We start from the raw sequence: 27,034 nt of genomic DNA on the forward strand, positions 1-27,034 counted from the left end.
ATTTGGATTGTTTGGGATTTTGTGGGGGCTTTTTCCTATTTTGGTGTTGTTTTAGAGCATCCAGCTAAATTAAAACCAGCATTAGGTGTTATTTAACAAATTCTACAAACTTTAATAAATTTCTACAAACTTTACAGGAAAGCAGCATTGTTTGCTGTCCTGGAGGTCAGGATTGCTCCTTCCCTGCTTTCTCTCAGGGAATTTTCTCGCATCTGTTGCTAAGAGACAATAATGACTGGGGCTTGAGAGGGACCCAAGAAGGTGCAGTGCTTCAGGGGAGGGTGCTCCTGGCTGCTCTCACTGAGGGCTTTCTCTTGGTGGGGCAGAGATACCTCAAGAATTGGCTGGGGAAGGGGCTGGGTTCAGTTCTTATCTCTCTCACTATTGAGGGGAGGGGAGACAGGCTGTAGGGGAATTCACTGCCACCACCTCTACGTTCCAGTTTCTGTCTTCTTCACCACCATGGGGTTCTGTTTTCTCCTGTGAGTGAGGCTCTGCTCACTAGATGGGCTCTGTATCATCCTGCACACTGTGGGGCTTTGGTACCTTATTAGTTCCTCAAAAAAGAAAATTTTCCTTGGTGTTTCAGATAAAGGGCCAAAATTTTGGCAGTGAGGCACAGCTCAGTTGGAGATGCTCTGACATTTCTGCATTGTTACTGCCCATGGGGTGGAATTCTGCAGGTTGGATCCCTTGTGCTGCAGTGCAGTGGCACAAGCCCTGTCTTGGCTCATCTCCTCAGCACATCTCAGGACCTGCAACTCGTGGTGCTGCTGCAGGACTGTCCCTGTGTCTGTGCACCACCCCTGCCTCCCCCAGGAACACCATGGTCCCTGGGGCCTGATGGAGCCAGCAGGAAAATTTCCCAGAGCAGAACAAGTGATGGAGAGTGCAGTGTGGGGTTTTCATTTAGACACCCCTCAGGAGGATGAGATTTTCCCCAGCATGGGATCATCAATGCTCTTCCTCTGTGCCACCACCCTGCTCCCTCGTAAAACTGCCTGTGTTCCATCCTGCAGTGTATTTCAGGAGATGCCAGGCTGTTCCTTTGTGGTTGTTTATGGCATCAAATGTTTTTCCTTTTACTGCATACTTCAGATGCAATAAAAGAGAAATGAAGGGGCCATTAAAGGAAAATGCTTTTCCCTGGCATTATCTGCTCTGTGGGATGTTTCCAGAGTTGCTCCTGGATGAATGCTGCCTGGACCCCTGCACCATTTGCCCTGTTATTTACAGGATGCTCCCTTTGCTACTGGTACCCCTTTTCTGGGCTGGTTTCTCACCCCTGCAGCACTCAGGGCACTGATGTCCTGCCACAGCTGCAAAAACAGGAGATGCTGAGCCTGTGGCTGGGGGCAGCTGCTGCTCTGGTACTTCTGCACCCCTTGTGAGCCAGGCCAGCTGCTCTCAGCCCTGGCTGAAAAGCTTGGCAAGGTGCTGCTCATTCCTGGGCTTTCTGTGTTGCTGCTAAAGACTGGGTACTCTAGGAAGCAGGCCTGGAGCATAAACCTGATGATTTATGACTAGAGCTCCTTCTAAGTGTGTAAGTCATGAGCCAGCTCTGCAGCATGTCCTGCATAAGTCTGGGAATTTGAGAGAAAAAAATTAATGTAATTAAAATAGGTGTGACCCATATGCACACAGAGCATTTGTTGGAGTGCAGGGTCCCTGCATACACTCCTCTTGGTGTTTGGGAAATTCTGGGCTGGTAACTCATCAGGGGGTGCAAAAGGCACAATCCCACTGTTAGTGTCCTTCCCTGCCAGTCTTCATGGACCAGCTGCAAAGGCACTAAAGAAAAGCAACTGAGGACTTCTTAACAGGCAAAGTGACACATTTCCCCTTTCCTTGGTCCTGGAAACAACTGAGCACTTTGGAGACTTCCAAAACAACTCAAGTGGGATGTTAACATCCTCTGGAGGCCGGGGACAAGAGCATCAGACTGGAAAATGGGAAATGGGTACCCTCAGCACCAACAAACAGACCCCCCTCTTCTTCTCTCCAGCACTGATGTAGATGATGAGACCATCATTGATTCTCTAATTACAGCTCTTGCCTTGTGACTTCTGCCATCTGCCAGGGGTGAAGGTACCTTGAGGGCATCATTATTTTAAATCCTACCTGATAACAGATAAAGTATTAAAGGAGGGCAAGATGACCTTGTCAGACAAATTTGATGCTGGTTTTCTGATTGTTTACTTCATAACAAGTTTATAACAGGTTTACAGCAAACGTGATTGATTAAGGTAAAAGGATTGAAGGAGAGTGTCTCCCAGCCTTGCAGGTCTTTCCTACTTTGAAAATAACATCATGAAGAATTTATAATCACCAGCAGTATACTTTGTAGTCAGCACTGGACTGGTGTAGAATAAGCTGATTTTAATGCAGCTAAATACAAGGCAAGGTACAAGGCAAAATAAATGTAGGCTGTGTGGGAAAGATAGGGAATTTGTTGCTTTAACAGAATGCTTCAGAGGAAAATTTATGATTTGCAGTTACCAGATGCTTTAGTGTTTGCAATTGCCCTGGGTGTCTGACTTGGGGTCTGGTGTTTGCTCAGTGAGAGCCAAAAATCTGAACTGTTCTTTGTCATCTGTGCTGCAGAAGTGAGAGGAGGCTGAACAGCTCCTGGTGCTCCCCCAGCATCACCCTGCACCTCCTCTGGCCCTTAGAGATGCAAGAACTTCATCCTTGGCTCTTCCTCAGCCCAAAGGTCGCTGTCACCATGTGTTGTTTTTGTTTTCTATCTAGCAAAGTCCTAAAAATCCTTCTGCTGGCAGGAACAGCTCTCTCCGTGCTGGTGCTCAGAACTGTCAGTGGGGACTTAATTTGTCTTTTACAATTTGCAGCTCTGTGTTCTCACTGCTCCACACATCATCCTGTGGCAGTCAATACTTCTAATGGGTGGAATTGGCAGAGCTCTTGCTTAGGCAAGGAAAAATCTGTCTCTGAGGCTGTCATTAGGAGACAGCTTAAATAGAGCTACAGGTGAGCTCACAGGAGAGAAACTCTCACAGGAGAGATTTTCACTGCATGAAAATCCCTGTGTGAATTTGGGGCTGCAAGCAGGAGACTGAGCAGCAGCTGTGGGGGCTCACTGCAGATCTCTCTGAGGGGCTGCACTTCACTGGGAGGGGACCACTGGCCAGGATTTGCCTTTGTCTTCATCCATGATTTATCTGAGCCAGCCTTGGAACTTTGTGGTGACAGCAAAACCTGATGTTTTCTGTGTGATAATGGCAGAGCAGTGGCCCTTGGCTGTAGAGATGTGTTTGGCTCCCCAACATTTTCTGTGATTTGTGGGGGGGAAACCCCAAACCCACAAAAATTGTATTCATTTTTGGCAGGTGGCTCTGTTGTTTATAGGAAAAGTAACAAAGGAAGAAGCCTTCCTTCCTTCCTTGCTGCTTTCCTTCCCTCCCTCCCTCCCTCTTTGGGATGCATTGCAGATGCCAATAGATGCATTAGGGAGAATTTGTGCAATGATTGAATAGCAGGTCTGGCAGATAATGCAGAAAGTCATTTTGCCCTGTGCTGGCTCCAAGGCAGGAACCACTTAGGCGTAGATTTCTGTCTGCCCTCATCTCAGGAGCCCTTCCCAGGAGCTCTGATGGACCAATTCTCAGAGGTCACAACTATTTAGCCCTGTGATGCTGCCAAACCCTCCCTTCCTCTGTGAGGAACAGGCATCAGAAGTGTTAATCCTTATCAGGTTTCTCAAGGTCTGTCTCACTGACTTTTAATTTCCATTTTTCATCCTTTCCTGTTTTTGGTTGTTTGCTTGAAGTCAGATTTCATCCCAGAGCTTCTCTCGGGCTCCTGCCAAGCTCATCTGAGATGAACCCTTGAATTCACGAGCACAGAACCGCTGCTGCCTTGCCTTGCCTTGCCATGTTCCCTCCTTGCCTTGCACTTCTGGTTTCTGCCCTGAAATCATTAATTTTCAAGCTGAGGTTTCTGTGGGTTAGCTGTAAAAAGAAACCAGCATCTTCCACAGCCTGTGCCCACCGCAGGAGTTTCTGCTTTCATTCCTTCCCCTCCAGCACCTTCAGCTCACCTTAAAAGCTGGCAGTGGAAGCTGTGCTGTGGCTGGGAGCAGTGTTTGTGGCTGCCCCAGTGTCACTTGTGGGTGTGGAAGTCATGGAGTGATCCCAAATTGCCCCATTCGCACCGTCCTGAGCTTCAGAGGAACAAGGAAAGCGAGCACGAATCGCTTGGGGCTCAGACTCGTCTCAGCAGCTTCCAGCACAGGCTGTTATATCACAGGATAAAATTAGACTCTGACCTTGAAACCTATATGTGGCAGAGCAGGAGCTGTAGCCTTGAAGCCACCCACATCCCATGTAATTCTCAGGATATTATGCGCTTTGAAAATGCTTGTCTTTCATTCTGACAAGCTTAAATCTTTTCTTATGGCGCAAAGTGCTCCTGCCTTCTCTCCCAGACTTTGTCTCCCTCCCTTTCTTTCCACTGTGCACCATGCTTAGAACATTTTCTCCTAAAGCATCTTCACCAGAAAAAAACAAAAAAAAAAATCCTTTTTATCATGCATACAGCAGCGTGAAAGAGAGCACTGTGCCAAGCCTCAGCTCTGCTCAAGAGTTCCTGCAGCTGATATATTTATCTGCCAGGCTCAGCTCCCCCTGGCAGTCCATTCATGGGGAAAAAACCCAGCAACCCCCACCTCCCAAAAAAACCCAAGAGGAAAGCAAGGCTGAGGCCTTGATTATAAATAGATTTTGTGGAGAGGCAGTATTATCTGCTTAAGAAGCAAGCAAACAAACAGGAATGCACACAAAGAAAGCTATGTCTCTCTTTGTCCTCTGAGAGCCACCTTGCTGCTCTTGGTGTGATGGCAGAAATGAGCAAACCACAGAATAATTAAAATAATGAATGTTTTGGTGCTTGTATTTAGTGCAAATGTGACTGCCCCTCCATGAACAGTAGGTGTGGTTGCAGTTCAGTGAAAGTATAATAAGTCCATAGCAAGACTGGGGAGATCCCACTGATTTCTAGTTCAGTGGATGCAGGTAACAAAGTCAGGGCTTTTATCAATGCAAACCACACAATAACATGTACAAAAAGGACCAGAAGCTCCAACAGCCCCCAGGAGCCTCGACCAGCCTGGCTGGGCTTCAGTCTAGCAGGAGTTACTACCAGGAGTGTACCATCATCACTTTATTTCATTTTATGCCAATTGTAATGTGCAGAAAGCAACAGGTTAATACACTGTAAGTCAGGATAGGAACTGTCCTTTCTCATTTGTGTTTGCACTATTCCATGTTCAAGTTTTTCATTAGCAGTTAAGTCAAGTTTTTAAAATCAAATGTTGAAAAAACTTTTAAAAGCATATTTTTACAACAGTTTTTGTAATTTTTCTCAGAGGTTTTTTTAATATGTACATAGTCACTACTAACATCTGTGGTTTGGTAGAAATATTATTTACATATAACACATTAAAACCACATTTGTTGTGAATCATGAAAGCTAGAAACCCTTTTCTGAAATATTTACATTTTAAAGCTCAAGGTAATAGTAAAGAAGCCTGCATATTTAAAAAGAAAGAATTTTCTCTCAGCAAACACCTTTGATTGTTTTTCCTTGCAAAGAGAATGCTTTCAGTAAGAGTAGTGTCTCTCCAGTGGATGCAACCCTCACTATAAAATGATGAGTCCAGTGCTGGAGTATCAGCATGTGGATCCATTTCTTCCTTTCTTCCTCAGTGAATATCCTGTGGCTGACAAGCACTCTCAGTAATGTAGAGTATTCTTAGTAATGTGGAGTATTTTTGCAGTGGCTGGAGGTGAGGACTCTGCCTCCCTCACAGACCCCAGGATAAGAGAGAGAGACTTGGATGAGGCTGGGAAATGTTTGTTCTTGTGTTGAAATTATTAAAATAATCTCACCATACATAATGCATAATGAAAGTATAGGTACCCTCCAGGGACAGCCAAGGAGCCCTTTAATAGTGAAACATTGCACCTCTGACAATGATGGGCCTTTTGGATTACTGGGAGAACTGATTCCTGCTTTGATTCGAGTGATCTGATTTACACCCAGATAAACCCTGGGCCAGACTGAAAATGTGGCTTTGCTTGATGGAAGATTTTGGACTGAAATATGGGAGAGAAAAAGGCTCATGGGGCTGTGCTTAAAGGTGTTTTAGTGCCTCTTGTCATGCACAACACTTTAGGGAGACTTCTGAAAGTTCATTAGAGGATATATTCCACTCCCACTTTCTCTTGATCTCATGATCTCTTCTTGTCTATTCTCTTTTCTTTCATTAGCACTTTATATCATTTGACACTTCATCAGGATGATGGCCTGTTTACTGTATGCAAATAATCCCTGAATTATGCATGAATAATTATGAATTTGCGTATTGGTTTCCTGAACTGGCATATTGCCATGTAAAATTAGCTCCACTTTAACATGAGCACAGAAACACACCGACACATCCAATTAGACCTGAAGGGAGAGCTCACCTTGAAGGGAGCACAAAGGGAAAGGGCAGAGGAGCCAGCTGGGTGCAGCCACGGCCCCAGGGCTGGGGCAGTGGTGTGCAATGGAATGGGGTCTGGTGGATCCAAGGTGCCTTCCAGGCATCACCTTCACAGGTGCAATGGTGTGCAATGGAATGGGCTCTTTTTGCACCCATTGGGGTCTTTTTGCACTGCAGCACCTCTGGTGGATCTAAGGTCCCTTCCAGGCATCTCCTTCACCCCTGAGCTGACCCAGCCATCCGTGCCAGGGCAGGGATTTTGTGCATTGCTTGAAGCCAGAGCTGACTGCAGGACCCGACCTGCCCAGCACAGCCCTGGTGAGCAGCCTGTGGTCACAACTGAGATGGGAAGGAGCCACACTGAGGATTTGAAGGGTTCTGCATTTTGAGATTTGTGTTCCTCAGGACTGGGTCCCAGACTTCAGCTGAGTCTCTGGGGCTGACTGGGTTGGTGTGGGCACTCCTGAGGTCACACGAGTCTGTCCCTGGTTTGCCAAGGCACCCTCTGTGCCATCCTGTGCATGAAATACCCTGCATAATTGCAAATAAATTAATTAAACTTAAATGTGGTACTTACATTTTATTTCTCTGCCATTTTAATTGCCTGTAAAATCTACTCCTGAGTAGCCAGCCTGCCTCTGATCAGATGAACCCACCTGCTTAAAAGGAGACTTCAAAAGCTGAAGGCACCTTGTTTTCTCTTGCTGCCAAGCAAAGGCCAGGGGTGAGCCCACTGCACTCATGCTCTGGCATCATCATCTAAAGAAGTTTTGCCATGCAAACCCCCTCAGCAGGGCCACTTTGTGTAGCAGATCTAAAAGGGAGGCTGGAGGTGGTAGCAGCCCTTTCACAAGAAAGAGAACAAGTACTGAAGATCTTTTTGCCTTTCTAGTATTCCTCCCAGGATGACATGGAATATATTTAGAGAAGAGCTGAAGACAGACATTCAGTAGGCACAGAGAAACCATTGAGGAGCTGTTTTCAGCTGGCAATAATTCTGGTATGAATCTGTGGTGCCCCTTTGAGTAAGCTCTTTGGTAGGTTTGTATTTAATAGCTGCAAGCTCACGTGTCTCTGCATAAATGTTCTAGTTATCCTCCCCTCTTTGAATTTCCTGCCAGGACAAAGCTGTTGATTGAACCTGTTTGAGCAAATCTTAAAACATCTGCACCAGTCTTGGTGTTACAGGGCTTTGTTCTGTGATGGGTTAATTTAAACAATTGTTATTAGCTATTCTATCTGAAATATTATCTGAATTACTCCATCTGAAATGTTTTGTGTGTATTGCAGCACAGGAACCCCAGGACAGATGAATATTGCTGCCCTGTAATTGCAGGCATTCTTGGCTCTGCTCCATGTTTGGTGAGTGTTATTTTAGATCAAAGTTTGATTTTTGGTGGGGATCTGTCAAAACTCATGACAGCAGTGAGCAAAAGGACCAGTTAACATAAAAACCCACGTCCTTTCTCTCAAAATCTAACCAGTGGACACACTATTCTCCCAAAAAGAATGTCTGTTATACATCAAAACCAGCTTAAATAGTTCACTAAAGTAACTTCTTTTTTTTTGTATTAAAAAGGGAACCAGTAAACAAAACATAATGCTTTTATTACATTTTAGCATGAATCTGATTTCTTAGCAAATGGAGGCATAATACTTTCTTTGTGTGCCTTGCCTTCTTAGCACATGGGTCCATAAACTCAGTGACATCTATAGAAAGGTGAGTTGCTGCTCCTTGTTCCATCCACCAAGCAACAAAGATGATGAATCCAAGCAAATCCCTATCATGGACAAAGTCAAAGGAGCATTCAATGTGTAATTTTTCAGAATCAGCAGAGATATAGTCTCCTATATGAGTTTTTTTCCTTGTGGAGCATCACATTTCCTTCAGACTCAAAGATCTGAGTAATTCCATAATGCTTCCTCTTGTCTCCCTCCTTTTTTAACTAGACTCTTTTACTGGGGTTTGGGACAGGGACCATCTTTGGCTGCCTGCCCATGGATGACCCTGCATGACTGAGCTGTCAGTGCCATTGGGGGGCTCTGGCTCAGTGCTCCCAGTGCCTTGTGCTGTGCTGCAGGAGCAGGAGGAGCTGCATCTGCACTCAGGCAGGAAAACAGGCTGGGGAGCAGACAGGGCTGCTGTAAATAGGGTCTGTGGGGTGGTACTGAGCTGGTGACAGTGGGGAACTGTGGAGGCTGAGCCTGCAGTACTGTTCCACTGCATCATTTTCACCCACATGATTATTTACCTCCCCAGTGGTGAAAATCCTCTTGATTCCAGCTCAGAAAGTGATTACTGGGGCTGTGATCAAGCTGATGTTTCTACTCACCTTTCTCCTCTGCAATTTGCCCTCTGACTCCTGATGATCCCTGTGGCTGAGGCTGGAGGGGCTGGAGCAGGGCTGTGGATTCAGGAGTGCCACAGACATTTTATGAAAAATCCTTTTGCCAGGATCTTTTCTCCTGAGAAGCTGAGAAGCTTCATCTTCTCCATGTTTTGCTGCTTTGGAATGTGATTTGGAGGATTGTTTACCCAGCATGTGAAATTGTTTTTACTTGATGACCAATGACAGCCACCTGTGTTGGGGCTGTGAGCAGTCACAAGATTTTATTATCATTCTTCTCCTTTGCTTGCTAGCCTTCTGATGAAATCCTTTCTTCTATTCTTTTAGTTTTAGTAAATAATTTTCTTTTAATATAATATATATAATAAAATAATAAAACAGCCTTTTGAAACGTGGAGTCAAGATTCTCATCTCTTCCCTCATCCTGGGACCCCCGCAAACAACATCACACAGGAGGGCTTTGGGCACCCACACAGAGCTGGTTCACCCACCCCATTCCCTGGCTCACCCACTCCATTCCCTGTCTCACTCATTCCATTCCCTGTGTCATCCATCCCATTTTCTGTGTCACCCATCCCATTTTCTGTGTCACCCATCCCATTCCCTGTGTCACTCATCCCATTCCCTGTCTCCCTTGCTGCCAGTTCCTGTTCCACCTCTCCAGGGCCAGCATCACAGCCTCTCCTCCTGATCTCTGTGATTTCATTAGCAGAGGCTGGGGATGATCCTCTCAGTGCAGACGAGTCTAATCTTCTGCTTGGGGATTTGACCTGGGCACACACAGACATCTGGCACCAGACCCTCCCCACAGAGCTCAGTGTGTCCTGAGAGGGAGACAGCAGAAGGAAAGGGAGCTCTGTGCCCACCATCAGAGGAATCAGAGCCTTGGAGACATTTCCTCCATCAGTGCCAATAGGCACAGCTGGCTGGAGGGCTGAGTTTTCACCTGCTGACTCTGTGCCTCTCTGACAAAGCAAAAGGATGTTTAATTGGTATGGAAATAAGCCATCAACATCCTACATCTTCTTTTCTCTTCCTGGAAGCTCGCAGGGATGGTGATTGGGGATTTGAGCTTTGCAGAGATCGGAGATATTTTTCCCCAAAACACACATTTCAGCTTACTCTGCTCATGCTGTGTTTTTATTATTTTTCCCTGTTTTTTATCTGCTTTCCATGTTTTTCTTATCATGACAATGGTGGTGAAAAATAAACACTGCAGCCAACAATGCTGTTCTAATAAAGCTGCAGTTAAAATGGCAAAGAGAATGCAAATTAAATACCATAACCATTTAGAAAATGTACTTTTTATTAAATATGAGTACTTTCCATCTCAGCTTTAAAACGTGGGTGGATTCTATTAAATTTAATAATTTTCCTGGGGGATTGCAGGGTAAAGGTGTTGCACAAATGCACAGATAACAAATAAGGGTGATTTTTAAAAACAGCACAGAAAGGTGCAGTTGTTAAATATATGGATCATAAAGATGCTCTGTTGTTGATTCAACCTCTCCCTTCTCTTTTCAAGTCTGCTTTCCTCTGATGTTGCTGCTCTCCATGGCTCCCAGAATGAATTTTTCACAAACATTAATTATATATTTATAAACATAAACACCAGTAAACTTGGCTTTTTTAGTGCATTGCAGATTTCCTTTTGGCTTCAGTCAGAGCAGGATTGAGCATCCAGGACCAAGCCTTTGGGCTTGGACTTCAGTGCTGACATCCAGTCCCTCCTCAGGATGCTGTTTGTCTCCAGGGGCTGGAGATTAAACATTTTTCAATATTTACAGCTTGCACCTGGACGTGTGAATGCTGTGGCCAAGTCTTGGCTAACAGGAGATGTCTACTTTTCTCTCAGGTTCTTGCAGGCAGCCCCTGTGTGTAACCACCCAGCTGTTGCAGAAACCATCCCGTGGCCACCTGCTCTGCCCAGGTGTCAGCTTGTATTGCAGTCAGCGCCCAAATCCTGCTGTGGCTCTGGGCTTTGGTGACCATTCCCCTGGTAATTCCAGAAAATTGCCATCCTGAGGCCTGAATGGCACAGCTTTTCAGCAGTGCTGGGCAGTGTAAACTGAGCAGTGCTGCAGTTTGTGAGTGTGGCCCAAGGCTGACTGCAGCACACCCAGCCTCGTGCTGCCTTCCAGCTGTTGATTCTTCCAGAACCATCCTTTCCTCAGCACTTTCTGTTCAGTCCATTCCTCTGGAGGACTCCTGAAGCTCTAGCAGTGACAGACCTGACTGTGCAAAAAGCTGAGGTGTTCCTGAAGATTGTTTTCCTGCCAGTGCATCTGAATCACCTTTTCTGTTTCATTTGTTCTGAATTTCCCTTCTGAGAAAAAAAAATCCAGAATCAGGAGATGCCTGGGGGATGCTCCTGCCTTTTCCTCTGCCTGGCTCCCAGAGCTGTGTGTGCAGCTCCTGTGAAGCTGGGCTGGATCCAAGGTCTCACAGCTCATCCCTTCAGGCCTGTGGAGTGCTCCAGTGCTGGGGATGGCTGCACTCCAGAATGGCCATGCTGAGCTGGGATTGCTGTAAATCCTCTCATTCTGCAGGTGTTTGGTGCAGTGTGGAAGGCTCAGCATCACCTGCATTGAGCAGCAGCACACCAGGAATCAGAGGACACCACAGAGGGACATTTGCCATGGGAAGTTTCTCCAGCCAGAGCTGGGTTTGAGACAAAAATACGCCAAGCTGATGGATGGTGCAATGAAATCATGCATGACAGGGTGGGCTAGTTTGGCACAGCCTGGTTTTGGTAGTGGGGGGAAGCCACCAAGGTGGTTTCTGTGAGGAGCTGCTGGAAGCTTCCATGATGTCCAACAGAGCCCATCTCTGATGGCTCTGGAGATGGAAGTGCTGCTGGCCCAGTTAGAGAGGCTGGGGCATGTGAGAAGAAAATTACCTTTCATTTAATTTCATTCTATGTAAGTACAACAGAAAAAAGGCCTGAGGATATCTTTCACTGTTTTATGACAAAAATAGAGTGAAAAATCAGATAGTGGGAACTGTCAGTGCTAAACATCATAATCTGTGTATGTGAAGCTTGGAGAGTAGCTGTTAGTAGATCTTTCAAGGTTAATGGAACTGACTTTATTTTGTTGATTGGATAAATGATTATTTCCAAAGGGATTAGTTATAATCCAGAAGTTAACACGTCATTTCATCTTTGATTGTGCTCCTACAAATCTTCTATATAACCTCTCAGACAGACAGCTCTGCAAGCTCAGCACTTTTTATGGAGGGATTTGTTGCAAAGCAAATGATTGTGGTGTATCTTTGTATGAGTTCTGAAGAGAAATACTGCAATGATGCATTTCCCCCCTTGAAAAAAGGCAATTCATTGAAAATGAAGGGTTTCACAGAACTTTGGCCAAGACATGTGACTTCCTTATTGCTATTCCAGTTGTCATGATGCTGAGAGCCCTGGGTTTCTACACCCACTTCCCTTGGAGTCCTGGCTTGCATGTATCCTTTTAGATATCTGTAGGCGGTGGTAAAGGGCAAATTCTGTAAACCTGGTGCTGAAAATTCCCCCGTGGGCCTTTGTGCATAGACAAACATGACTTAGGCAGTGTAAGGAATGCAAAGTGGAGGCTGCAAGGGAGGGGAGATAAAGGATGGCTGGATGTGTGTGTTCTCCAGGAGCTCCTGTTATGCTGTCAGCCATTCTCTGGAGTTCAGCTGTAATATGCTGCAAAGTGGAGTCACCTTTGGCTCTAGGCATAGGGACAAAGAAAATGTTTTCAAATCAAGGCATCTTTCCAAACTTAATCAGCCAAAACATTTTTAAGCCTCACCAACCCAGCCTACACAGCTTTTTAAATTTAATTGGCATTATTAAGTTTTTTAAGGAGGAGAAATATACACCATAAAACAAGTGTGAATATAGAGATAGCTTCATGATATTTAGAAGTGCATCAATTTGCCTCTGAATAGAAATATTAGTGAAAGAATGTGACTTGCATAATGCAAAATCTTTGCTTTCTCACCAGGTACTGCAAGAGGAATTACAAGCATTAGCAAAGTTCAGGAAGTCACAGCATCCTTTTATGCTTTTCAACTTTGCAGAGATCCATGTTTTTTGATGTTTAATGTATTTTAATATATATATTATCTTTCTGTTTGTATTAACACAATTGTATCTACAGTAATATTTTCTATACTAATACTTAATTTTTTTAATGTGATGGCACCTTGGAGAGATAGTGAGTGCACCTGGGTTTTTGAGTGTTGCAGCCTAGAAAGGGGCCTGCTTCAGGTGATTTGTTTTAAATGCATCTTGGCACAAGAGCAGCAGTGCAGAGCTCATGCACAAGCCCAAAGGGATCAGAGGGTGCTCAGCACCCAGGGATGGGCTGCAACAAGCACTGGGACCCTTGGCAAATAATCTGCCATGAATGGCATGTCCTGAGAGGCTGCTGAGGTGTGCTCTAGGATTTACAAACTCCAGACCCTCCTGTTCATACAGAGGTAATCAGTGCTCTGTAGTAGCAGGTTTTGCCTCCTGGTAAATCAGCTTTTCTCTGAGAACTTCTCCCCCTGTGCTGTCTTGTTGTGCAAGCCCCCCCCAAGATACCAGCATCTTTTCTGTCTGAAAAAGTTTTATCTGGAAGATGTATTCCTTCCCTCATTCCCTTGGGGATGCTGCATTTGCTGCCACCCCTCTTCACATCTCAGACACCCTCCTGCCGAGGGTGAGCTGGGAAATCTGCCTGTGCATGGCTGGGGAATCTCTGCCTGTGCATGGCTGGGAATCTCTGCCTGTGCATGGCTGGGGAATCTCTGCCTGTGCATGGCTGGGAATCTCTGCCTGTGCATGGCTGGGAATCTCTGCTTGTGCATGGCTGGGGAATCTCTGCCTGTGCATGGCTGGGGAATCTCTGCCTGTGCATGGCTGGGAAATCTCTGCCTGTGCATGGCTGGGAATCTCTGCCTGTGCATGGCTGGGGCTCCCCTGCTGCATCTGGATCAGGCAGGAATCCATGCAGAGGTGCAGCAGAGTGAGGCTGAGGTGCAAAGGTTGCTGGTTCAGTGTTTATGCAGAAATGAGACCCTCAGGTGGATTTGTTACTGCTGCAGGATAACCCACCCAAGGGTGGGATGTGCCCCTGGTCTCCATCCCCCCATCCCTCCCATGCAAGGGGCCAGTGGAACCTATGGCACAGCAGGATCTGCCTCTGCTGCAGCTCTCTGGGGCTGCTTTAGATTGCAGTCTTGGATTTAATCACTGTTTTGACAGGCTGCAAAAAAATATTGCTGCTGGCACCAGGAGCAGAAGGAACATGAGCAGCCCCAAACAGAATGAGCTGAAGAAAAAGAGCTTGTTTAGCTGGGGGCTCCTCTCCCCACTAAATTTCAGAGTCTGGCAGCAAGTGGCAGAGGGGTGAGACCTTCTCAAAAATAGGTGACAGGCATAATTTCTAATAGGAAGTATTAGACAAACCCCAGAAATGGGTTCCAGGGAAAGGTGAGTGCCCTGGGCTGGTTTGCTTTCAAACTCAGAGCCCATAAATAACAGCTTCCAGGGCATGATGTGTGTAATGATTCCTGTGTTCCTGCTAGGGACTAAATGAGCTGACACCCTGCAAGCTCCACTCCCTAGACTTGCATATCTAATATTTTGTAAGATGTGAAGTTTTCTCTGACCCTTTCTATTTACTTGTGCCCATAAATAAGGAATTATATTGAACCTGTAGTATTTGCCAAGACATAGTCCTTGTGGGGAAGATCCCCCTGTGTGTGTGTGAAAATGCACTGAAGGAAAGGGAGGAATTCCCAATCAGTGTTAGCTTGCTGCTTCTTATTCTCTCTACCAAAATTTATTATTTTTATGCTCAAATTTCTCTTTACTGTTCAGGGATATTTACCTAAACCAATCTGTACATCTGCAATGCAGAAAAGAGTGGAAGCTGTACTCACTTCTGTGTTCAGCAATATTTTGTACAGGATTTTCCATAATTAGCTTCTTTCAGCTGTAGTTTTTCCTTACAGTTTTCTGTCATCCAAATGGCATTTAAAGTACCTTAACATTATTTTAAGTTAACAGATTTTTTTTTTAATACCAGTTGTCTGAATTCAGATCTGTAATTGTGCCTGTAGATCCTCTTCTATGATGCATTCATTTTTAATACCTGTTAAGGAATTCATATATGGGGAAATAGGTATTACAGATTACTTTTATTGCCACTGTGGTGTGTTCCACTCTTCTTAGCAAGCTTGTGGGCAGTTTTGTTTAGATATCTATTATTCATCACTTGCCTGAGAAGACCAAATGTGGGTGATTTTTAAAAGCTCAGCCATGTAAAATCAACGGGTTTTAACATTTTGCTGTTGGTTTCCCAAGAGAAGCGGATTCAAGGAAAGTGCAAGGAACCAGCCAAATAGTTAAAAAATTCTTCCTGTGGGATGATCAATCTTTCTCAAATAGAATTGTGACCCTTGGCATGCCTAAATTACTATTGATTTAATGGTAAAAAATACATTTTTATTAGTTTTTATTATATTTGTCCTTTGCACTGAGATCCCTCAAAACCATAAGTATTTATATAAACAATTTATGGTCATATAATAAATAGTCTTCACAATTTAATTAAAAAGTCAAGCAGCATAACTATTTTTCAAGCCCAATGAGTAAAGATCCTGCCATTTTTATGTCATAAATCAGGATACAGACTGTCAGTTTAATCTCCTCTGTTCTCAGCTGATGCACCCATGGCACAATACTGTGTTGATATGAGCACTTGAGCATTTTCTCAAATGCTCCAGAGTTAGGCCAGGAGGTGTTGTAAGCCCAGGCTGTGTTTGTGTTTCTGCTGCCCTCAGGAGTGGATGCTCCTGCTCCTTGCTGGTGTTTCCTGGCTTAGCTGTGTGTGGTGGCAGCTCATGATGAGAGTGGCTGTGGTCCCTAAATAACCCCTCTGGCTCTTGCCACAGGACAGGGACATTTCCTGGATGTGGAGATGCTGTCTGGTGACACAGAAACCCACTGGTGCCCGCTGGCATTTTGCCATTTCACTGCCGTAGAACTCTTCATTTGATGCTGTGGAAAGGCATTTGAAGAAAGACTTGCTTCATGGCACCCACCTGAAGGCAGGGTTTCTTCCCAGCTGCAGCTGGAAATGCCTGGGTGTCCCTGCACTTACCTGTGCTGGTGTCCTGTTCTGCTTTATAATTCCAGAGATTTTAAACTGAAAATAGGAATGTGGTGTCTAAGGTCAGATCCTGGGCTGGAAATGGCACATGGGGACACCTGCACAGGGGCTCTGTGGGACCTGCTAGTGCCCAGGTACTAGTGGCTGCCTGGATCTAGCTCAGGTGTGTGGTTTACAATGGGAGCTTTGGTTTACAATGGGAACACTTTGAGAAGTGTTCCAGATTTCCCTCAGACTGCTGGAAATACCATTCTGACAGCCCCTTAGCACAGGATTTAATCTGGAGAAGAGAAGATTGATTGAGGATCTCATTAATGCACATAAATGTCTCAAAGGTGGGTACCAAAGGTTGGTGACAGAATCTTTACAGTGATGTCCAGTGACTGGACAAGGAGCAATGCCCATAAACTAAAACATAAGAAATTTCACCTCAACATGAGGAAGAACTTTATATTGAGGGTGTCAGAGCCCTGGAACAAGGTCATGTAGTCTCCCTCATGGAGACCTTCCAAACCCATCTGGAAGTGTTTCTGTGTCACCCCTCCAGGTGACCCTGCCTTGGTAGGGGGGTTGGACTATAAATGGTGGGTGAGCAGGTAAGAGATGCTGCCTAGAACCCTGCCAGCCTGATCATCAGTAAATGAAAAATCAGCAGCTGAAGCACTCAACGTGCAGGGAATCGAAATGAAGCTCAAGAGAGTCTGAGTAGGTGTTTGTTCAGCAGCTTGTTTAGACTTTAATCATGGTTAAATCTTTTAGTTAGATAATTGTTCTATCAGCTGATAGTTTGAATTGTATTAGAGAACAATATGCTAAAACACCTTCAGTGGGAAGCAGCAAAGGAGATGAGCTTGGATTCCTTCTTGTTCATTTCTTGCCTATCACGGTGTCAGTTCCTGTGTTTTCTGATTACTTGGGTTGCATGATGTGAATTTTCCTCTACAAACACTGACTCCAAACACACATTTCCCACCACTGCCTGACACGATAGCTCAGGGAGCCAGGACTCATTATCAGAGGTCAAGGCCTCTGTGTAATTTGCCTTGGATCGGGAGTTGTTGTTTCACTTCCAGCTGTGCTGTGGGAACTGGGACTAATTTCCTAGTGATGATATGCCCGAGTTTTCTATTTATATAGTTTTAGGATTTGGGATCTGTGTTTCTCACAGGCTTTGCTCTACTAACTTACAAGCTGCTGGGTGGTTTCAAAACCCTTGAAGTAAAGCTACATACAATTTTTTAAAGAAGAAATGAATTTAAGCAATGCTTCAAGCTAGGTTTTCTTCATTTTATGGCATTGCTGTGTGCTGGGATGAAGGGCATTACAAGTCCAATGGCTTTTGTGTGGTCATCACAAGCCATCACAGTAGGCTGTGCCCCCCAAAAGCTGCTCAGTGCGCAGCAATGAGCCTTGGCCTGTGCTGGGATGGATGAGGTTAGATGTTTGGGCACCTGGAGGCTCTCCTGCTTCCAGCCCTGCACTCCCTGTGCTGGGATGGAGGAGTTGGATGTTTGGGCACCTGGAGGCTTTCCTGCTTCCAGCCCTGCTCTCCCTGGGCTGCAGCTCTGGTGAGGAAGGCTGTGCACGCTGCAAATCATGAGATGTACCAAGTTCTCCATGTTGCCAGGGAAACCTCCAGTTACAGACACAGCCCTTGAGCTTTTTGCTCAGTTTGCTCAGCCCCACGGACTGAGTAGCCCCCCATGGACTGCTGCCTGAACCCCCAGAGCCAGCACAGACATCTCCCAGGTACAATGCAAAGTCTGATGTGGGTCTCTGGGATGAAAGGGAGACCCTCTCCTGAGATAAACAGCTAATTTTCCATGTTGCTGTTCCCACTGGTGAACAGCCAGTTAATCAGAGCCTTGAACTGGGGAATACTGGTGCCAGCTATATTATTGTAATATTGTTGGGTGTCACTGGAGTTAGTGGGGCAGCAGGGCAGTAGCTGGGCTGAAATGGCTTCACCATACACGTAACCTCTGAAAACAGCCCAAAGTTGGGAATATTTTCTGTCTTTTTATGTTTACCATCTGAAATTCTATCTCTCCCCCTCTTACCTCTGCTTTCCCTCATTCATTTATTGCTGAACTAGTTTTATAGATTTAATATTGAAGATTTACCATTAAGAATCAAATGTGGTTTTCCTGAAAGATGATGAAAATGATGTGTCCTGTAGTTTGCACTTGGACTGACTGTTTTCAGGTGCTCTGCTGTCCAGATTAATTGATGGGTGGCATTTTCCTGCTTGGCAATGGATGGGGAATAGAAAAGCAGATGACAACCAAAAACCTCAAGTTAGATTAGCAGAAAGATTAAAGCTTTTAAAGGAGAGCTGACACTCTGTGCACATGGTAATTATTAGAAAATATAAGCACAGATTTAAGAAAGCTGGATAAGCGTTGTAAAAATACTAAGGAAGCAGCTCCAGTGTTTTTATTTATAGAGGAAAATAGAGTTTCCCCTCTGCCCCCTGGGGGGGCAAGGAGCAGCACTCCCTGAGTTGCTGTGTGTTAAGGACAGTGGAAGAGGTTGGTATTTGACCCTGTAGGCAGGGGAATACTGGAGATATAAAAAGTCCACAGGGTGAAAGGTGCTCAACAAGACAGTAAAAACTGTCCAGAAGGAAATAGGCAATGTGAGGGAAAACATGCTTAAACTTGTTCTGGATTACTCTAGGCTGATTTGTTCTGAATGCTCCCTTTTTCTTCCCCTCTTTTTGGCTTTTACTGGCTTCTGTCTATTTCAAGGTTTAAAAAATATATATCAATTTCTTTCCTAAGCACAGAAAGTCAAAGAGCTGAATTTTAGCTGTTAAGCTAAAGCAGCCTAAATAAATGATCACTGCTCCATCAGGCAGCAAGTGTGCACCCATCCATGCTGCCCTGAGAGGGAAAAATTACTTCTTTTTCATAGGAGGACTGAGTTGGTTAAAATATTTAGTAGTTCTTTCAGTTCAGGCTTTATCATGAATATTCTCCTCTCAGTAGGAGGACACCACAGATTTCCTTTGTGGCAGAGGGGAAACTCAACTGTTCAACGCTGATTAAACCTGTCTTTGCTGCTCTAACTAAAATACACCTTCACTTTGGAGCCTTCCTTAAAAAGATAATGCATCTAGGTTGTGTTAAACAGAGAGATATGTTTGGGTTTTTGCTGGCTGGGTAATATATTAATTTGTAAAATTCCGAGAAAGGCAGCTCTTAGCTGATACAAAGTGCGAGATTAAGTCTTTGGTGTGAAAAGTCCTCTCTTGAATTGACCCATCTGAGGTCAGTTCTCCCCTCTGGAAAGCCAGGGAACAAAGGAATCGTGCCAGAGACAGGAGAGGGAGAGGCTCCCAGGCTGCTCCAGGGGCTGCAGAGGCAGAGCCCATCCCTGGCAGTGCTGGGAATTCAGCTTTGTCTGTGCTGAGAAATTTGGCCATTGTAGCACAACACAAACACAGTTCCAAAGCTGTTTCAGTGAGCAGAATAGGCTCAGTTAGCAACTGGATTTCATGCTGGCGCTGTGTATCTCTGCTATTGTATTTTGCCAGCAGAGAAATGTGGCAGATAGAAGCAAGTGTATTTTTTTTTTTTTTTTTTTAATTCCGCCACTAGTAGAGCTTGGCAGAGCCCGGTGTGAGTTGCCAACCCCATGGCTCCAGGCACGGACGGAGGGATTGGAGCAAACACCACATCTTTCCTGGGCTCACTGATAAGCTGAATGTGGGCACTAAGCAGAGGCTCTCCCAAAGGACTTCTTGTTCCCAGAGGCATCTGAGAGACGAAATATAATGCAAACTCCAATTCTCCAGTGTGGTTTTAGGAGTATATCTGCTAAATTCAGGGGCCTGAGGATGGGGGGAAGATCTCCACAAGCAAAACATGCCGAAAGAGAGTCCAGAGCCCATCACTGCCTGTGTCTCTGTTGGGTTCACGTGGCTGCTGTTGCTGGATGGGTCCAGGTGCCATCAGATTCCCCAGAGCCATGCATTTCAAGGGGAAAGAAAGGCTCTTAAATTAATTTTTTCCTGGCTTTCTGCAGAGTGTGATCTCCAAATCCCTTTGGAAAGGGAAATTGCATACTGGTTTTCCTTGTTGGGCTTCATGAGTGGGGCATTTTTTTCTGCTCTGTGGTGCAACATGCTCTGTTCCTCACAGCTATTGACCTTGTAAGTGTGGGTGTTTGAGACTCAGCCACTTAGGCAGTTTTAGTTCTTTCCTGGGGCTTGATAGATTTTTCCTGAAAATGCACCATTACAAAAGTCTATTAAGTGCATTGGGCAGAGGTTTCTTCCACCATAGCCCAGGTCAGGTATGTGACGCGTTGGGGTTTATTCATCTCATTGCACATATTTTTAAAAGTCAGGCTCTTGGACTGAGGAGGGAGATGTCTGCTCCCTTTTACCTGCTGAAATGAGAAATAACTAGAAGCTGTCAAGTGGTGATGGGATAGGGATGAATTTGAGGAAGGAACAGAATCAGGGGAGAAATGTCAAGAAAGGAAGGCTGAAAAGAAAGGCAAATAATCTATTTGCTTTATGAGACAGGAAACACTCGTGGGGCACTCAGTGGGGTTTGTGGGGTGGGATGCCACCTCCATGGCCCAGGGGAGCTCACTGGCCCTGAGAGCAGGGCTGTGGTCCCTGGGACATCAAAGCCCTGGAGCAGTCTTTGCTCTTCCCATCCCACTCCAGAGGCAGAATTTTCTTTTCCCATTTTAATGTGTGCCACTGCTGACAGCAGCATTTGCCCAGGCAGAAGTTGCTCTTACAAGAATTACACTCCTTTTCTAAAATTGCTTCCACCACCAAGTGCTTAAAAAGAAATCAAATGGGCTGCCATGCCAGCTCTTAAATGAGAGCTGCTCAGAGAGCAGCTCAAGAGGTCTCCAGAGAAGCAGCAAATAAAATGTCTCTCCTGTTTTTGGACTCCTGCTCTGCTCTGAAGCAGGCTGGGAGCCAGCAGGGTGGGGGAGCCCTGTCTGTGGGTTTGGAGCCCAACACTGGGCAGGCTGGCTGGGCTAGCTCATTTTGAGAGCTGGCTTGCTCCTTCTCCCTCCATGCTTGGCTTTCTTTTTTATTTTAAAAGCTTCATTTGGAGCCAGAGCAGCAAATTGGAGGCCAGTTGTATGAAGACAGTGTGGGGAGAGACCTGGACCCAGAGCACGGCTGTGGCTTGTGGAGATGAAGCCTGCAGGGGAGGGAGAAAAAAAATAAATGCTTTGGGCTGGGAATAAGGTTGTTCTTTTCTGCCTTGGCTGCCAGAGGGATGCTGGAGGTTGAGAGCTACTGAAAAGCAGAGTCTTTCTGGCAGAGGGATGAAAACCTCCTGACTACAGCCCACTGCAAGGAGAATTTGGCACCCAAACAAAGTAATTCTGTGCTGAGGCACTCTCTCCCAAAGACTTGTCTGAGGGGAGAAAAATAAAGGGAAGGAGGAGAAAAATAGCCAGCAGAAAACCCTTAGAAAGAGCAGCTCCTGGTTAATGCTGCCCTGGAAGCTTTGAAAATCAGTGGTGACCATTGCAAGGTGCTGCTCGAGGAGGAGAACAGTGAGCACAGAGCTCCAGGGTATTTGCAGGCTGGGTGAAAGCCATGTCACAACATGCAGAAGTAGAAATGTCACATTGCAAATCATGGGACAGGTGACAGCCTTCAAAATGTTACAGTGGCACTGCTAAATAGGAGGCCCAAAGTTTAAGGGTGGCTTGGGGAGATAAATGTGCTGCTGCCATTTGGTGAATGACCACAGGGGCTGTCACCAGGGCATGCAGTGACAGGACAGGGGGCAATGGCTTCAAACTCAAGGATGGTTGGTTTAGATCAGAGATTAGGAGCAAATTAGGGAGATGTTGGCAAAAAAGATTCCAGAAAGCCCATTTTTCTGCAGGAAACTCTTTGAATTGTTCTTTTCCACATCCATTCAGATTGAAATACCATTTTTTTCAGTAATGGGGTAGAATTAGCAAAATTATTTTTTTTCCTTTGAATCCATCAGATTGTAGGAAATGGAAACAAAAAAATTAATTTTAAAAAGGAATAGGATGGGTGTGTTTGCAAACATGATGCTTATTTAACATTATTTTCTATTCTCAAAACCAGCATGTTGACTTTATTATCAGCCAAACAGATTATGGTGTCTGTAAGCCTAATATTGACTGCTCTACCCCCATTTCATATCTCCCAACAATTTTTGATTGCTGCTGAGAAGACATTGCTGGCAATTCAGGACTAGAATTTCAGAGAACACTGATTTTTCAGCAGAATATTATGAAGTGTTGAAGAGTTACTGAGAACCACCAGTCTAAGGCTGATGTTATTTATAGCCTTCGTGTCTGGAGAAAGTGATAAATCTGCAAAGACAGGGGAGGATCATATCCTGCAGCCCATACTGTAAGGGCATTCCTTTCCCATAAATTGAAAACTAATGTTTATTTCTCTTTAATTAAATACTCCATTAGCCAAAGACTGTGTTAAAATATTTAAAAGGAAGTAATGTAATCAATATACCAACTGTGCCACTGTAAACATATTTCATATGCAGTAAGTGCCAGGTTTTCTCTCTTTGGTGAATTATGAGTGCTTTGAAAAGGATAGGTGGAACATTGTGGGTTGAGATGTTCTGTAAATGCAAAAATAGAATTTTTTCTTGTCTCTCCTGAGGGCACTTCATCAAGCTGGTGTCTTGGTAATGCTCAGTATATTAATTGATTCCATTTTTCAGGGGGAGGGGTAGGCACATTTCTCCTAAAATCTTCATCTGCTTTTAGATACATGTGTGTGTGTGTACATAAAATTATTGTCCAAAGCAGAGGATTTTGTGCTCCCTTTGGTTTCACTCCTCATGTTGATTCCATTGCTCCTGGCCCTGCTCCTCTGTGGCCTCTGATGGCCCCTCAGGCAGAAGATTCTTCACATCTCAGACACCAGAGCCTTTCCAAAATATGCCCAAAATAGAAGGGAAGGGAGGAGAAGCCTGGCAATAAGAGGTGGAGGAGTGGAGGGATTATTTTCTTCTTCAGTCTGGTTAAAATCAGGCTTTAAACCACTGAGGAACTAAATGCATTTTTTCCCAATAAAATAAATATCCTGCAGCCCCTCCTCCCCTTTACTGGTACCTGGAGGAGCTCAACCAGAAGCATAAAGTGTCTGATTTAGTGTTAACATGTTCTCAGCAGATACTTCCTCCCCTTGTTATTGCCTTGCAAAGCATCCATTGTACTCAGGTAATCAAGGGGAATTTTTGCAGCCACTTTCTTTCCTCAGAAAAATATTCCTAGTGGTGTGATGATAGAAAAAAAAATGTCTTTTGCGAAGATAATCTATCAGTTGAATTAGTTTACATGTGATGTTAATGCCAAGAACCTCGGGCTGCTTAAAAATAATAAAAAATGAAATGTCAAGCAAATAAAAGTTAATTAAACACACAGTGAGAGAGGCTTAATTTTAGTCCTAAAAGGAGCTGAAGCTTTTGCAGAACATCTCTACGAAGGTAAGAAATCCCTCAATGAAAGGTGTAAAATATCCCCCAGTCCCTGGCAAGACATGAGCACAGCACCTGAAGAGCACCTGCACTCCAGACACCACCAGATGTGGCAGAGGTAATTTTCTGGGGGTTGGGGAAGTAAGAAAGCAGTGAACTAACACAGAACCTCCATGAATTGTTGTATATTACCAATATTCTTGCAAATCTCCATACAGAAGGAGCTCTGAGTTATTCCAAGCCCAACGCAACACAAGATTGAAAGATCAGCTCCTTTTCCCATGGCATTGTGTGTTTCACAGGAAGCCAGGCTGAGCTCCATGCTTTCCCCAGCATGCTTTTATTCTTTATTCCAGCATATCAGCTGTGCTGAAGCAAAGAGGAGAGCCAGAAGAGCAAATGAGACAAGGCAGCAAACACTGCAGCTTGGGCAGGTGGGGTTCTACTGAACCAAGTGTTTGCCTGATTTGGGCACAACAGCGGGGTTTTCATAGGAATGTTCACCTCCCTTGCTGAGCCTCCTAACAAAGGTGATTATCCAATAATTAAATGTTTCCCCACCACCACAGCTCCATCAAGGAGGCAGCCCACAGCTGTGTGCCCTGGTCCAGGGCAGCTCCCTGGGCTGCAGGGTCTGCCTGGGGCAGAGCTGCAGGAAGGGGCCACAGCCAATGTCTGGGGCTGTGCCTGCCCCTTCAGGACCACAGCTGGGACAGGGAGTGTCCTTAAAACATTTAAAAAAAAGGTATGAAAGCCCACAGAGCTGTCAAATAAAAATGAAGGGATACCAAAGGGAAATTACAGTGATGGGTGGGACTCTTCTGGTGGGAAACCAGGACCCCAAGCCTGCTTAAATGCCTCAAACCAGTGGAGAAGGCTTAAGGCTATAGGCAAATTAAAGGTGCCAGGACTTGTTCACAAACACCCCCAAAGTCACCATGAGGGTTGTGTCTTCAGGCAGCACAAATCCCAGGAAGAGATGGAGGGAGAAGAGAGCTTTGCTCCCCATTTTATTTATGTTAAAGGGCTGTATGCTACATTTCCTGATTAATTTTGAAAAGATATAAGTTAGCAACAGAAGGTATGAGACATGCTGTATTTAATCTTGGAGTCTGCAAGGCTTTCCTCACCCTTGACTCATCACAGATTCATGTGTGCTGTGGAATGTGCTGACTTTCTAAAAGAATGGGTAACATCATTTCATATCCCAGGAAGTGGGGCTGCCCAAAATGTCAGAGCTCCAGACTGGTGGGTTTCAGTCAGGCTCTTTTCTTCGGTCTTTCTCTGCATTCTGCATTTCCTTAGCACCATCTAGGAAGCATTTGCACAAAGTGGATGGCATTTTGGTAAACACTTCACATGTAATCTTTAACAATCTAACAGCTTTGTTAGTCACTGTAACAGATTAAATGCTCCTTCTCTGAGCTGGCCTAGTTTGGAGGTTAAAATTATGCAGCCTAAAAGGGGAAAAAATTGAGAAAAAACCCACCAAACATGCTCTCATTCTGTTTGTATTATTTTGCAGTACAAAAAGAAGAGAAGATCAGCATCATCAGGAAAGCAGACTTCATCTTGACAGGTAACTTTATTTTGAAATGTAATTATTGGGCTAGACTGGCAGCAGGGGTAACCCCTAAGGTTGTGTGTCCTTGGAGAAGGGAGCAGGAGCAGGGATGAACAAGGGGATAATAATGCAATGACTGTTTTTTCCATTTTGCTCTCCCTGTAGTTACAAAGAAGCTGACCTTGTTGCTCTGTTGATGAGCTTGCAGTGCAATGCAAAGAAAAGCAGCCAGCATTTGCTGTGAGATGCGCAGTGCATTAAATCCATGGAGACAGGAGCACACAGGCCCTTTGCTGGGTAATGGCAGGCACACAGCAAATACAGTCACATATCAAACCTTTCTGTTGGGGGGGAGCTGTGGGATTACCTGTACATCTTTATATGATCACTCAGTTAAAAAAAGAGCACTTTGGTGGCTTTCCCACCCTTGGCAGATGGCTTGGGCTGGCAGTGGGAGCGTGCAGAGAGCCAGAGGCAGCTCTGCTGGATGTGCCCTGCCCTCCTTTCCATTGTGTCCCTTCTGTATCCCCTGGCTCTCGTGGCTCCCAGCTGGCAGGGACCTGCACAGAGGTGCCAGAGGCAGCCCTGCCTCATTAATGTGCCCTGCTCTCCTTTCCATTGTGTCCTTTCTGTATGCCCTGGCTCTTGTGGCTCTCAGCTGGCAGGGACCTGCACAGAGGTGCCAGCCAGCCCCAGGCAGGCAGGGCTGGCACTGATTAAGTGCCTCTCCAAGTGATGTGATATTAGAGGGGTTTTAACCAGCCCTGGAAAAAGACTTTTGTTTTGCTGTTGAACTAGCAAAGATTAGGTGGCATTTGAATTACTGCTTCACCCCTTTCATTTCCAAGACTATGAACATGTTTGCATTGGTTTCCTCACTCAAGAGGTCTTGTCTGGCAGGACTGGCCATCAGTCTCTCCTGATGCTGTCTGTTGTCCCAGAGCCTCCAGTGACTATGCAAAGTGCTGGATGCTACATGCTCATTCCAGATTTATCAGTGCAATTTGCATGTACTTAATATTTGTGCTTCACTGATGTAAAACTTGAATATTATTGGTTTATTAACTTTTTTCTGGGGGGGAAGGTTATTACTTTGCTTTATGGAGGTGTTTAAAATGTGCAGAACTTGATGTAGATGCTTTGATTGCATGCATAAAACTTGTAGGAAATACTGTAATAAAGCTCATAGAGCAGATAGTAAATGTCTTCATGTTTGGAAGGAACTGGATGTGCTTTGTGTTTCCTGATGAGTGGTTCATCGGTGTTAAGAAACAATTTTCCATTAATCAGGGTGTGTGTCAGCTGCAACCTGCCCCACATGTCTGTGTGGATAGGAAAAGGAGCAAGAGCCACTTTTTGTGAGCTAACCCCATATCTATATGGGTAGGAAAAGGAGCAAGTGTCACTTTTTATGAGCCTGGATCTCCTGCTGGGAACCTTCCACCACTGCCCCCTACAAGCCATAGTCTCTTCTCTCACAAACCATGCAATTCTTCAAATTTTCTCTTTCAGCAAGCTAGCAAACATTAAAACCGGCAAAGATTTATTACCAAAAATGCTTTATTTTGCATTCTGGTAGGATATGGTTGTGTCAAAAATATTAAAAAAAAAAGGAATTATGCTTGTTGGAGTAAGAGAATAAATCAGAAAATCATGCAGGGAAAATCTCCTGCCAGATGCAATATATGCATCCAAACAGACCTTTGGGCTTGACCATGCAATGCTGGTGATCTCTTATGGCTGCTGAGGGTGCAAGGTGAGGAAGAATTGGACTGGACAAGGTTAAACAATCTTTCAATCCTCCTCTGGTACTGAACTCTACAATATCCTGAAAGATCTGTAGTTTATCTTCCATATATAGGGGTTTGTAGTGACTTATTTTCAGTTTGTGTGTTCTCAACTAGTGAAAGAAATGAATGTTGCACAGTTAATTCATTTATCAATCACATTCAGTAAATGGATTGTCTGATCTGAAACACAGAGGGAGAAATTAAACAGATTAA

The 27,034-nt window shown here is 44.9% G+C and overlaps 1 long non-coding RNA gene across 1 annotated transcript; it reads left to right on the top strand.

The window, feature by feature from the left end:
• The first annotated feature begins 13,142 nt into the window (after nucleotides 1-13,142).
• Nucleotides 13,143-26,252, top strand: LOC135447742 (uncharacterized). The gene is made up of 4 exons (XR_010440286.1): nucleotides 13,143-13,317; nucleotides 23,824-23,997; nucleotides 24,993-25,046; nucleotides 25,197-26,252. It is a non-coding gene; the product is annotated as an uncharacterized LOC135447742 (long non-coding RNA).
• The last annotated feature ends 782 nt before the right edge of the window (nucleotides 26,253-27,034 follow it).

Source organism: Zonotrichia leucophrys, chromosome 4A (assembly GCF_028769735.1).
Source record: "Zonotrichia leucophrys gambelii isolate GWCS_2022_RI chromosome 4A, RI_Zleu_2.0, whole genome shotgun sequence".
Classification (NCBI taxonomy): Eukaryota; Metazoa; Chordata; class Aves; order Passeriformes; family Passerellidae; genus Zonotrichia; species Zonotrichia leucophrys.